The sequence below is a fragment of the Tachypleus tridentatus genome, unplaced genomic scaffold, assembly GCF_004210375.1.
Source record: "Tachypleus tridentatus isolate NWPU-2018 unplaced genomic scaffold, ASM421037v1 Hic_cluster_2, whole genome shotgun sequence".
Taxonomy (NCBI): Eukaryota; Metazoa; Arthropoda; class Merostomata; order Xiphosura; family Limulidae; genus Tachypleus; species Tachypleus tridentatus.
The window spans coordinates 24429225-24440145 of NW_027467782.1; the positions used below are offsets into that span (position 1 = coordinate 24429225).

The 10921-nt window shown below is 34.5% G+C and overlaps 1 protein-coding gene across 1 annotated transcript in view; it reads left to right on the forward strand.

The window, feature by feature from the left end:
* Positions 1 to 10467, forward strand: part of LOC143243224 (uncharacterized) — a 71444-nt gene extending 60977 nt beyond the window's left edge. The window contains exons 7-8 of the transcript XR_013024236.1: positions 7921 to 8092; positions 10301 to 10467. The gene's annotated coding sequence lies outside the window, so the exon portion shown is untranslated. The remainder of the gene's footprint in view (positions 1 to 7920; positions 8093 to 10300) is intronic.
* Positions 10468 to 10921: the final 454 nt, after the last annotated feature.

The following is a 10921-nucleotide window of genomic DNA, read 5'->3' on the forward strand; positions in this document are numbered from 1 at the left end:
CCACTGAAGCCTGCAAGATAGCCTTAGAACTCTATATCCGAGACCCTAACCCAACTATAGAAATTCCCAGTAACCAGTTAGCAACCCTCATAGAATTCACCACGATAAAGACAAACTTCATGTTCAACAACCAAAACTATATACAAACAAACGGCCTAAGCATGGGCAACCCAGTATCACCAGTTCTAGCCAATATTTTTATGACACAAGTTGAAACACAAGCAATTAACACAGCATTACATCCACCACTATACTGGTATAGATATGTAGATGACACGGTTATGGATTCAAATCTACAGAACACATACTTAATTTTTTCAATCACATTAACTTTATACATCCCAACATCAACTTCACATGTGAACAGGAAGAAAACAATCAAATATCATTTCTTAACCTCAAAATTACAAGAACTGATTCACAATTTCAAACAGAAATCCACCGAAAAATCACCCATACTGGACTATACATTCCTTGGGACTCAGCACATGAAACAAAACAAAAACTCAACATACTAAGAAACCAAATAAACACAGCCATAAAACTATGCTCACCAGATAAAATTAACGATGAATTAGACAAAATAAAACAATACTTCACCAACATCAATAAGTTTCCTCCACAAACCGTAGAAAACATTATACGCACACACCTAGACAGAAAGCAAAATCAACCAACTAAAGTAAATACAGCTCACGAATCAAAAAAACCACGAAACCATATACTGCTGTATACCATATATTCCCGACATCAGCAAACAAATAACCAACATTTGGCAAAATTAGTAACAAAATATGACATTCAATTAATACCAAATTTATTCAAAACCCGGCACAAAACTGAGGTCTATACTATGTAAAACTACACTGACAAACACCACACCAACATTATTTATAAAATACAATGTGATAACTGCCACGACTTCTATATTGGAGAAACAAGTAGAAAATGGAAACCAGATTCAAAGAACATAAAAGTCACCTTCACACGTTTTCGAACACTGCAAGTCAAATAAACACAACATAACCATAGAAAACACTCAAATATTAAATAAAGAAACAAACATAAACAAACGTAAAATTAAAGAAGCCTTACTTATACAACAACTTAAACCCAAAATAAACCAATATAAAGGAACGCCTTTATACCTATATTAATATAATAAATTATATATTCAAACATCTAATACCGCCCTCTACATTTCGACACACAGTTACACAACCCCTTTCAAACATGTGGTCAGCTTCCGGTCAGTTACCTCTTTCTTTGTGAACCTGACGATGACCGAAGAAGGTCGAAACGTTGTTCGCTCTTCTATGTAAAGTGTTTTCTCAGCCCAAACGAGCCGTTTTTGCATATAAATTTCTCAACAAGTGGGTTTCTCGTCATCACTGATTAGAATAATACTTGTTGTAAACTGCTTTCTGTGCACATTACTGAGTTACATTCAATATTTAATTAAATCGTTTTACTCTCAGTGCATTATAATCACATTATTATTATAAGGTATGCTGCAATTCAAAGTTTTGTATTATTTGAGTTTGAATTTCTTTACTTCAAAATAAACCTCTAAAACAACAATTAACAATAGCTTTTGTTGTTATGTGATGCTTCTGTGGTTGTGAATCTCAACTTTAACAGCTGGTATAGAATGTCTACATTAACATGTTGATTTTCGAAGTACACTTACACAGGTTGCTTATGAGTAATTTGATTACATTCCAAAAACTTGTCCTGGAGGAAAGTATTATATAAAAATGTTCTTAGTTCAAGATAAGCCATCCTCACTTACAAATTAGAAGCTCTATTGCTAAGTGACAGTTTTAACTTGTATGGTATCCTTATAACCAATAGGAAGAGCAGGTTTTGCAGAATCTTTCATGTAAATTATCTTCTATTTAGAACAATGTAAATATTGACTGTATATCAAACATGCTATTGGTGTCAACATTCTTTATATTCACTATGACAAAAACCTATACACAGATAGTATGGGACTTTTTCTTCACCTGTTCTGTGCATAGATTTTTTTTCACAGTGAATACAAAGCATGTTGGCACCAACAGTATGTTTGATACTTTTCACAATCATATACAGTACTGTGAAAAACTTTAAGGACAAAGTAAAAAATTAGGCGTCCAATTACTTTCACAGGACAATAGAAAATTAATCACACGTGAAACATCAGAAGTGTATTAATCTTCATATTCAGTACAACAGAAACTTGGTGGAAGTGCTAGTTGTCCCATCTTTCATGCATGGTTGTAAAATATTTAATTAAAGTTTCTTGTAGGATATTCTTCTAAGTGTCTCTAATACACTCCCATAAAATTTCTTTGGAAGAAACTTTTGTTCTGTGAAGTTTTGATTTATCAAATCCCAGATCTACTCAATTGAGTTGAGACTGGGACTCTGTAGGGACCATTGCATCATTTGAATGGTTCCAGCAGCTTCTTTCTTAGCTAACTAATTTCTGCATATGTTGGATGAGTGTTTGAAGTCTTTATCTTCTTGTTAGTAGAATCCATTATCAATAATACATAAACCACTGGGTATACCATGATGGATCAGTATCTGATGATACTTGTACTTAAGTTGGATGAGTGTTTGAAGTCATTATCTTCTTGGTAGTAGAGTCCATTACCAGTAATACATAAACCACTGGGTATACCATGATGGATCAGTATCTGATGATACTTGTACTGAAGTTGGATGAGTGTTTGAAGTCATTATCTTCTTGGAAGTAGAATCCATTACCAATAATACATAAACCACTGGGTATATCATGATGGATCAGTATCTTATGATACTTGTACTGGTCCATTATTTTCCATCTATTTTGTAAATATCTCTTGTCGCCTCAGCGGAGCCACCCCAACCCTAACATATGTATATGATACATACCTTTGCATTTGCCCTCAAAGTAGTTCAATCTTCTATGCTGGAGCTCTTAGAGATAGTGATGCTTTCTTGAACTTGACAGAGGATGTTATTTGGTGGCTAATGGGGCCTCTGCAGATACCTTTCCTATCTTATGTAGCCTTCAAAACATTGAAGACAAAACACCGGTCTTATAATTCTATTCAAGATGGGGTTCACCATATATCTGTCTTTTTATTTATTTTCCTAACTTTTATTTACTTTTCCCATTTTACTGTGAAAGAATGGTCAAGCCTATACTTGGCTCTGTTTTATTTTTGTGATGTTCCTTGGGTGCCAACTAACTTGGCCATTCTTTTCAAATTAAAATAAAAGATCCCTTATTCCCAGGAACATTCCCAGTTTTTAGCTACTACTGAGAAATTTCCATTACAAAATTAAGATAGTAGTTTGCACTCTGACCCCGTTCACATGTGATTGCCACTACTTTTGACCAGACCTGAAAATTTCTGTGGTTCTACAAGTTTTTTTTCTTAACTCCCATTTATACATTTGTATTTGTTGTTAATGAGTGCACATGAAGAGGAAGGCACCCTCCAGAAAAGAATATCTTCCAGGTTAGTCTGCTTCACTAAATTCTCTCATGATCTTTTACTGTAGTTCAGAATCCTACTTAAACTCTGTTTTATCACTTACCTCATTTGTTAATGCCCAGCTTCTTACCTTCCTAGGAGCTTAAGAGCTCTACTTCTCTGGAACCGTGTTCTGTATGACACACACTGTTCCTCTTCAATGGGATATTTGCTCTTAGTGTTTTGGAGGAAAGTTAATTGATTTGAGTTTTATATTGTTAGAATCAAAGTGAATTGCAGATAGTTACATACCTCTATAATATATTCTTATACACAACTGGGAGAAATTCATCATAAATAGCATCTCATTCACTGTTGTGTCTGTCATATCCCAGATGGACCTATAAGTCCTGGCATTAAACAAGGTCTTACTAGCATGGATGTAGCAGTTGTAATGTGGTTGACATTTGTTACATATTATTTTTTACTTTCATTCTTAGAACCACAACAGCAAACAGTTAAGTCTTCTTTATGTTGGGAAAGCAGGACTTTTTTATGTTTTCTTAGTGTCTGCACAATAAGTCATGGAAGGTAAGAATATTGGGGAACTTTTAATAAGTTGATGCATGCTTTTCATTAAGGATATTTGTAACTCAACTGTCACATGGTTGTTGACAGCTTGAGATCAACTCTTTGAAACTGATTTGAGTTTTAGAAATGTGCTTAGTGGGTAAGATGCCAAAGCCAAAGGGAATCTTGAATTAAGTTCATGACAAGCATATCTTTTACCACCAGTTCTAAAGTCATATATGACAAGGTTCAGAAGGTCAATGGGCAGTATAATTCCATCCCCCTCTCGATCTTGCTCCCTGATGGTCAGGAAGTAGCTGGTACCTGGAGCATTGCTGATACTCTAGGTGAAAACCTTTGTTGGGAATCTAGCACTTCTGCTTCTTCCTCCACCTTTTTAGCCATCAAGACTCAGGAAGAGCAAACACTTCTGTCCTTTTGAGCTGAATATCTCTATGATTCTAATCATCCCTTTACACTGGTGGAACTCAAACTGGCCCTTCATCAGTCTGGAAGTATATCAGTTGGACCTGATGATGTACACTATGAAATGTTGCACCATCTATCTCCTGCTTCTCTTACTATTCTTCTGATTGTTTTTGACCAGGTCTGGCAGGAGAATGTTTTTCCTGATGCCTGGCACCAGGCAACTGTCCTACCTTTTTTTTAGCCTGGGAATGATCCCAAGATTCCTTCAAACTACTATCTACTGAGCTGTCTCTGTAAAACCTCAGAAAGGATGGTTAATGCTTGTCTAGTTTGGTTCTTGAATGACACAACCTCCTCTCTCCCACCCATTGTGGGTTTCGATGACAGCACTCCACCATGGACCACCTGATTCGACTTCAAACGTGAGTCCGAAAAGCCTTTCTCAAACATCTTGTATCAATATTCTTTGACATTGAGAAGGCTTATAATACAACATGGAGATATGGCATTTTGTGAGACAGCACAGATATGGGTTACGTGGCCATTTGCCCACATTTATTAAAAATTTGTTAATGGTCAGGCAATTCCAAGTTCATGTGGGTTCAACACTTTACCATTTTTTTCTGTAGAAACTTGGAGTCTCTTGGGGCTGTGTTCTGAATGTCACACTTTTCAGTATAAAAATTAATGCCATCACTGAACAACTCCCTCTCACTATTGCAAACACGCTCTATATCGACGACTTTCACATCTCATGCCAGTTATTGAACATGAGGTATATTGAGCGGCAGCTACAAACTGCTCTCAATTGTTTACTGAAGTGGACCACAGCAAAGGGCTTTACCTTCTCTCTCACTAAAACAGTTTGCATGCAATTCTGCCACCAATGGGGTATTCGTTCTGATCCTGAACTCCATAGCGGTGAAGTTGTGCTGCCTGAGGTCTTTGAGACTAAGTTCTTGGGGCTTATCTTTGACCGTAAACTGACCTTTATACCACATATCTAGCAGCTACAGGTCAAATGTACAAGAGCACTGAACATCCTCCTTGTCCTCTCTTCCATCACTTGTGGAGTGGATCGATGTTCTATGCTAAAGATATATCGTGCTCTTATTTGACCGACACTCGACTATGGTTTGCTTGTTTTTGAATTTCGTGCAAAGCTACTCGAGGGCTACCTGTGCTAGCTGTCCCTAATTTAGCAGTGTAAGACTAGAGGGAAGGCAGCTAGTCATCACCACCCACTGCCAACTCATGGGCTCCTCTTTTACCCACAGATAGTGTGATTGAATGTCACATTATAATGCCCCCATGGCTGAAAGGGTGAGCATGTTTGATGTGATGGGAATTCGAATCTTAACACACTTGGATTATGCTCGGCCACCTCGACTATGAATCACTGGTCTATGGCTCTGCCAGACCATTGGCCTTAAAGATGCTGGACACTATTCATCATTAAGGACTTCAGCTCTGCACTGGGGGTTTCTGTACTTCCCCAGTTCAGAACTTATACATAGTCTCATGAACCTTTTTTGCACCTCTGCCATTTACAACTGTCTTTACTATATGCTTTGAAACTTTGTTCCTAACCAAAGCATCCCATCTAGGGTTGTGTTTTCTTTCCTCGTTGGCTCATGCTTTTTCAGACCAGACGGTATGCCATTGCTCCTTTTAGCCTTCATATCCAGTCATAGTTGGATGAATTGGGTCTGTCCTTGGATAACATTGCTGTATCCACTGGTCAGCCCATCCCACCATGGTTTATTACCATCCCCAATTGTGAATTATCTTAAAGCTATCTGAGAAAAGTAGACACTCCTGATTGGAAATACTGTTTGTTATTTGCTGAACATCTTTTGAACCATCTTTCCATTCCTGTTTATACAGATGGTTCAAAATCAGGTGACTGTGTGGACTCTACCATGGTTGCACGTAAAATCCCCTCTACAGCTTCTGTGTTTACTACTGAACTGTATGCCATTTCTCTTGCCCTGGATCACATAGAAGCTAAGCAGTACTCAAACTGCATGATTTATACTGACTCGCTTAGTTCTCTGCTGGCCCTAGAATCGCTTCACATTGGTTCACACCCTGTTGTCACCAATATTCACAACTGACTGGCCCATTTCTCTTTATCATCTACTTCTATTCAGTTTTTCTGGATACTGGGCATACTGGAGAATCACAGTCTATCTAGTTTGATTTGAAATTAGAAAATGACTGTAAAGTCAAGTAACTCAAATAGGACTGGAAAGGTCCACTTAGGTGACTAACGCTGCTGTTTGAACTACCTGTTAGTCATCCTGGCAAGTTATTATTAAAATTTTGCTACACTTCCTTTAAAACTTTAATTACTTTACTTTTTGAAAATAGCTATAACATCAAATAACTTGGAACCAAGACTGGAAAGGCCAGCTACAGGTGACTGATGATGGTTTTCGTACTTATCTCTTTTAATCTTCCTAGCGAGTTATGATAATTACAGTTATGCTGCAGAAAGTCCTCTACAACTTGTATTACTGTAGTTTTGTTTTAATGCTTTAGACTAGATGTAAACATTGGTTTATGGTTTTTTTACTTTGTTTTTTTTTACCTTAATTTTCTTTTATAAATTTCCTGATTTTACTTTAATTTTATATTTTTACTGGATGTTTAGCACAGGTAGCCTAGCTGCTTTGTGCCATAAAACACCAAATCAACCAACCAACCAACTAAGGAAGATAATTACTACCTTTAGTGTAACCTAGAAAAATAATTTTTTTTCTTTACCTCCCACATTTGAAATTGTTTATAAGTAGAACTGGTTTATTTTTCTTTATTCAGAATAGTATGTAGTTATTCATTCAAACAAGTCAGAAACCTTCCAATAACTTCTGTTATAATTTGTTTCCAATGTGTTCATGAAGAAAACATTTGTTTTTAAAGTAGCTATTTGTCTTAAGCTAGTTGCATAATTGTTAAACTGATCAAACGTAGGAACAAAACAAAGTAAAATTAGTTCTAAGTATTCTGAAAGTGTTTGATACCAAACCATAAAGAAATTCAGAATTAAATTTGGATTTTGAAAGTGTGTTTCGGGGCTAACACACAGGTTTTATTTTGGACTTTTTTCAACCAATAAAATGTTTACATTTACAGAAAGTAAACTACAATAATTTTTTATTTTATAACTTTTTTTTGCTTGTCTACTAGCTAGTTGTAGGTTTCAAATAAATTAACTATTGCAAACTTTAGATCTGAGAGTTTATATATAAAGGAAAAGAGTATGACAAAAAAGAAAAATAAACTTTACAGATTCTTTATTTTGAATTATTTTTATAAGATATTGGCACAATGGCTTATGAAAAGAAAATACTTTATCACTAGTACAGTTTTTAAAGTTAAGGTTTATCATTTACATTTCATTTCACTTAACCATTTCTGTGAGTCTTTAAATGTATGTGAACTAGTTGATTCTTTCATATTTTAGATAGGTATGGTTTGTATCAACTTACAACTGAAAAACTTGGAGTTGCAATTGTTGACACATTTACTTACCTGATGAGCTACCCTAAAAGGAGAAACTTTTCTGTTCCCAAGAAGTTGATTGAATCTCTGAGTGAAGTTCATTAAATCATTGTCAAAAAATGGTGAACTCATAGGTAAGATAAACTGTAGAGTTGAAAGGGTTTTTAAAATATGAAACTTATATGTACGTATTGGATAAAGGTGTTTTGTAGAACTGTAGTGTATTTTTGCATTATAAATTAGACTAGCTAACAAAGTTTTATATGTCTATTACACTTTGAGAAAATGAATAGATAAGTATGTGTATACTCATATCATGTTTTTGTTATTTACATTCATATTTTATACTGCTGCACATTATTCTTTTATCTGGAGCTTTTGTAAAATCTTTCATAATGGACCATTAGTTTGGTGCAGCCAAGTGATTAATGTGCTCAAACTGTGAATCTAAGATTTTATTATCTGTGTTTCATTACTGCAAATGTGTGTTCTGTGGGGCTTGTGGGTGCAATAAGTGTAACTATCAAATGTCACTGGCTGTTCCTTAGCTACCTTCCTTTTAGTCTTATACTTCAGAATTGGAGACAGCTATGCGTGTAAAGCCCTTGGATAGTTTTCCACAAAATTCATAAACAAATCAAAAATGAAAGACCAGCATTTTTAAAAGTCTTTGGTTAACTAATCTTCTCACCCAAGGTATTGTTTAGTGTCTTACATTTAAACTTTTATTAAACTATTTTTCTTTTATGTTATATTATTTAGAAAAGCTTAAAATTTTAGCTAATGATTCATATCTTTATAAGTTTTTAATTCTATGAGGTCATATTTTAAAAAAACTTCCTGAATTTCTCTTAGTATAACACGACATATTTACTTTAGGTATCTTGTCTTCCCTATTTTATTCACCACCCTTTCAAAAAGTACAAAATTAAACTTAAATTACTCAGAATAAAATTGTCATTGCTCAGACTAACCATAATTTTTATAGCCTTCAATTTTATTTGGCTACAAAGCTATAAATAAAAAATCAGACCCCATTCCTGCCACATCAAGCTGTCATATCCTTTCTTTCAGGTTTTGGTGATTATTCTCTCTTAGATTTATTTATATATTATTTATAACCAACAGAAAGTCAAGGTTTTGATCTATCAAATGATGTATTGTATAATGTTGTATTCTGAAAAAATAAACATTAGTTTTACTCAGAGAACAATCTTCTTTCTCATGGGAAATTTAATGGCTAGCTTGGACAGATTTGCAACAGCTTTTGTTGCATAGGTAGAAAGGTAGAAAAATTGAGTGTTAGAAGAAATTATCTGCTTTTTACATATTATCAGTATATGTTCTTTGGTCCGTTATTTAATTAAATGAAAATTATTTAATGCATTACTACCATTAGTGTAAAAACAGTAGTATAAAGTGTTCTCAACAATCTACAGCAAGAAAAAAGAAGATAAAGTACATTATTTCATATTTGTCTTGTTTCTTCTTTATTTATTATTATTAAAAGTAATCAAAATGTAAAAATGTGGATCTCTTTTTAGATTAGTTAAGAATAGATTATGTAAAGAAAATAATAATAATATAATAAAAATGTTTCACAAGCCACACGTGCAAGTATCTTGTATTTAATGTGATTCAGTACTGTAACGTGAGCTGTATGTGCCTTGAGTGACACAGGTAATAGTTACAGGATTCAAAGAGCATATAAAAAAAATAAATTTTTAATTACAAATAGATGTACACTGTTAGGACCTTAAAACTACTTAGGGTAAATGAATGTAGTTTTGTGTTACAATTTAGAGTCATTCGAAAATCAGAAAAGGGTAGTTTAGATTGATTTTGTTTTGGTGGTTATGAGGTTGGTTAATATAATTTGATTTTGTTTTGGGGGTTATGAGGTTGGTTAATGTAATTTGATTTTGTTTTGGTGGTTATGAGGTTGGTTAATATAAACGTGGACAAATCTTTATTTTATTTTACTAAAACTACTTCACTAAAAAAATATTATTTATGATGTTAACCGAAAGTGTGCAAAATTTTGTAAATATGTACACTATTGAAAATTGGAAGTATTTAAAGCTATAAAGACCTTGAATGGGTACAAAGAGGTCATGTGGTTGTTCCAATTGACTGAGCTTAATTGTGTGCATATGTACTGTGGTTTAAAGATAAGGTTACATTAATATCAAATTTTTTTCTGTTACTTGGGTTTCTTCATTTCAAATATTGCACAGTGTTCTTTCTAAAAAATATAATTTAAGTTTCTGTGATTTATTTTTCTTTCAATTTACATATTCTTAATTATTATTGTAATTAAATATGTGTGTGTTTATATATAGTGTGTCAAGACTGCATTATTATATATACAAAGAGAAGAGCTCAAGCAGTTGTCTGTTCATAATCCCACAATTCAAGGAAAACCTGTTCAACATCAACCATCTACAAGTAGGTTATCCACCAAAAGAAAGAGAGCTAGCAATGACATTAAAGGAGAAGAACCTTTGAAGTGAGTTGTGATTTTCTATATTTGTTATACACACTACATGGCCAAAAGTATGCGGACACCCTTCTAATTAGTGGGTTTAGCTATTTCAGCCACACCCGTTGCCAACAGGTGAATAAAGTCAAGCATGCAGCCATGCAATCTCCAGAGACAAACATTGGCAGTAGAATGGGTTGTATTGAAGAGCTCAGAGTCTTTCAACATGGCACTGTCATAGGATATTACTTTTCGAACAAGTGAGTTCGTCAAATTTCTGCCCTGCTAGAGCTGCCCTGGTCAACTGTAAGTGCTCTTATTGTGAAGCGAAAACGTCTAGAAGAAAAAAAAACTGTAGTCATGAAGAGGTAGGCCATAGAAGCTCACAGAATGGGACCGCCAAGTGGTGAAGCGCATAACTTATAAACATTGTCTTTTCTCGGTTGCAACACTCACTACTGAGTTCCAAACTGCCTGTGTA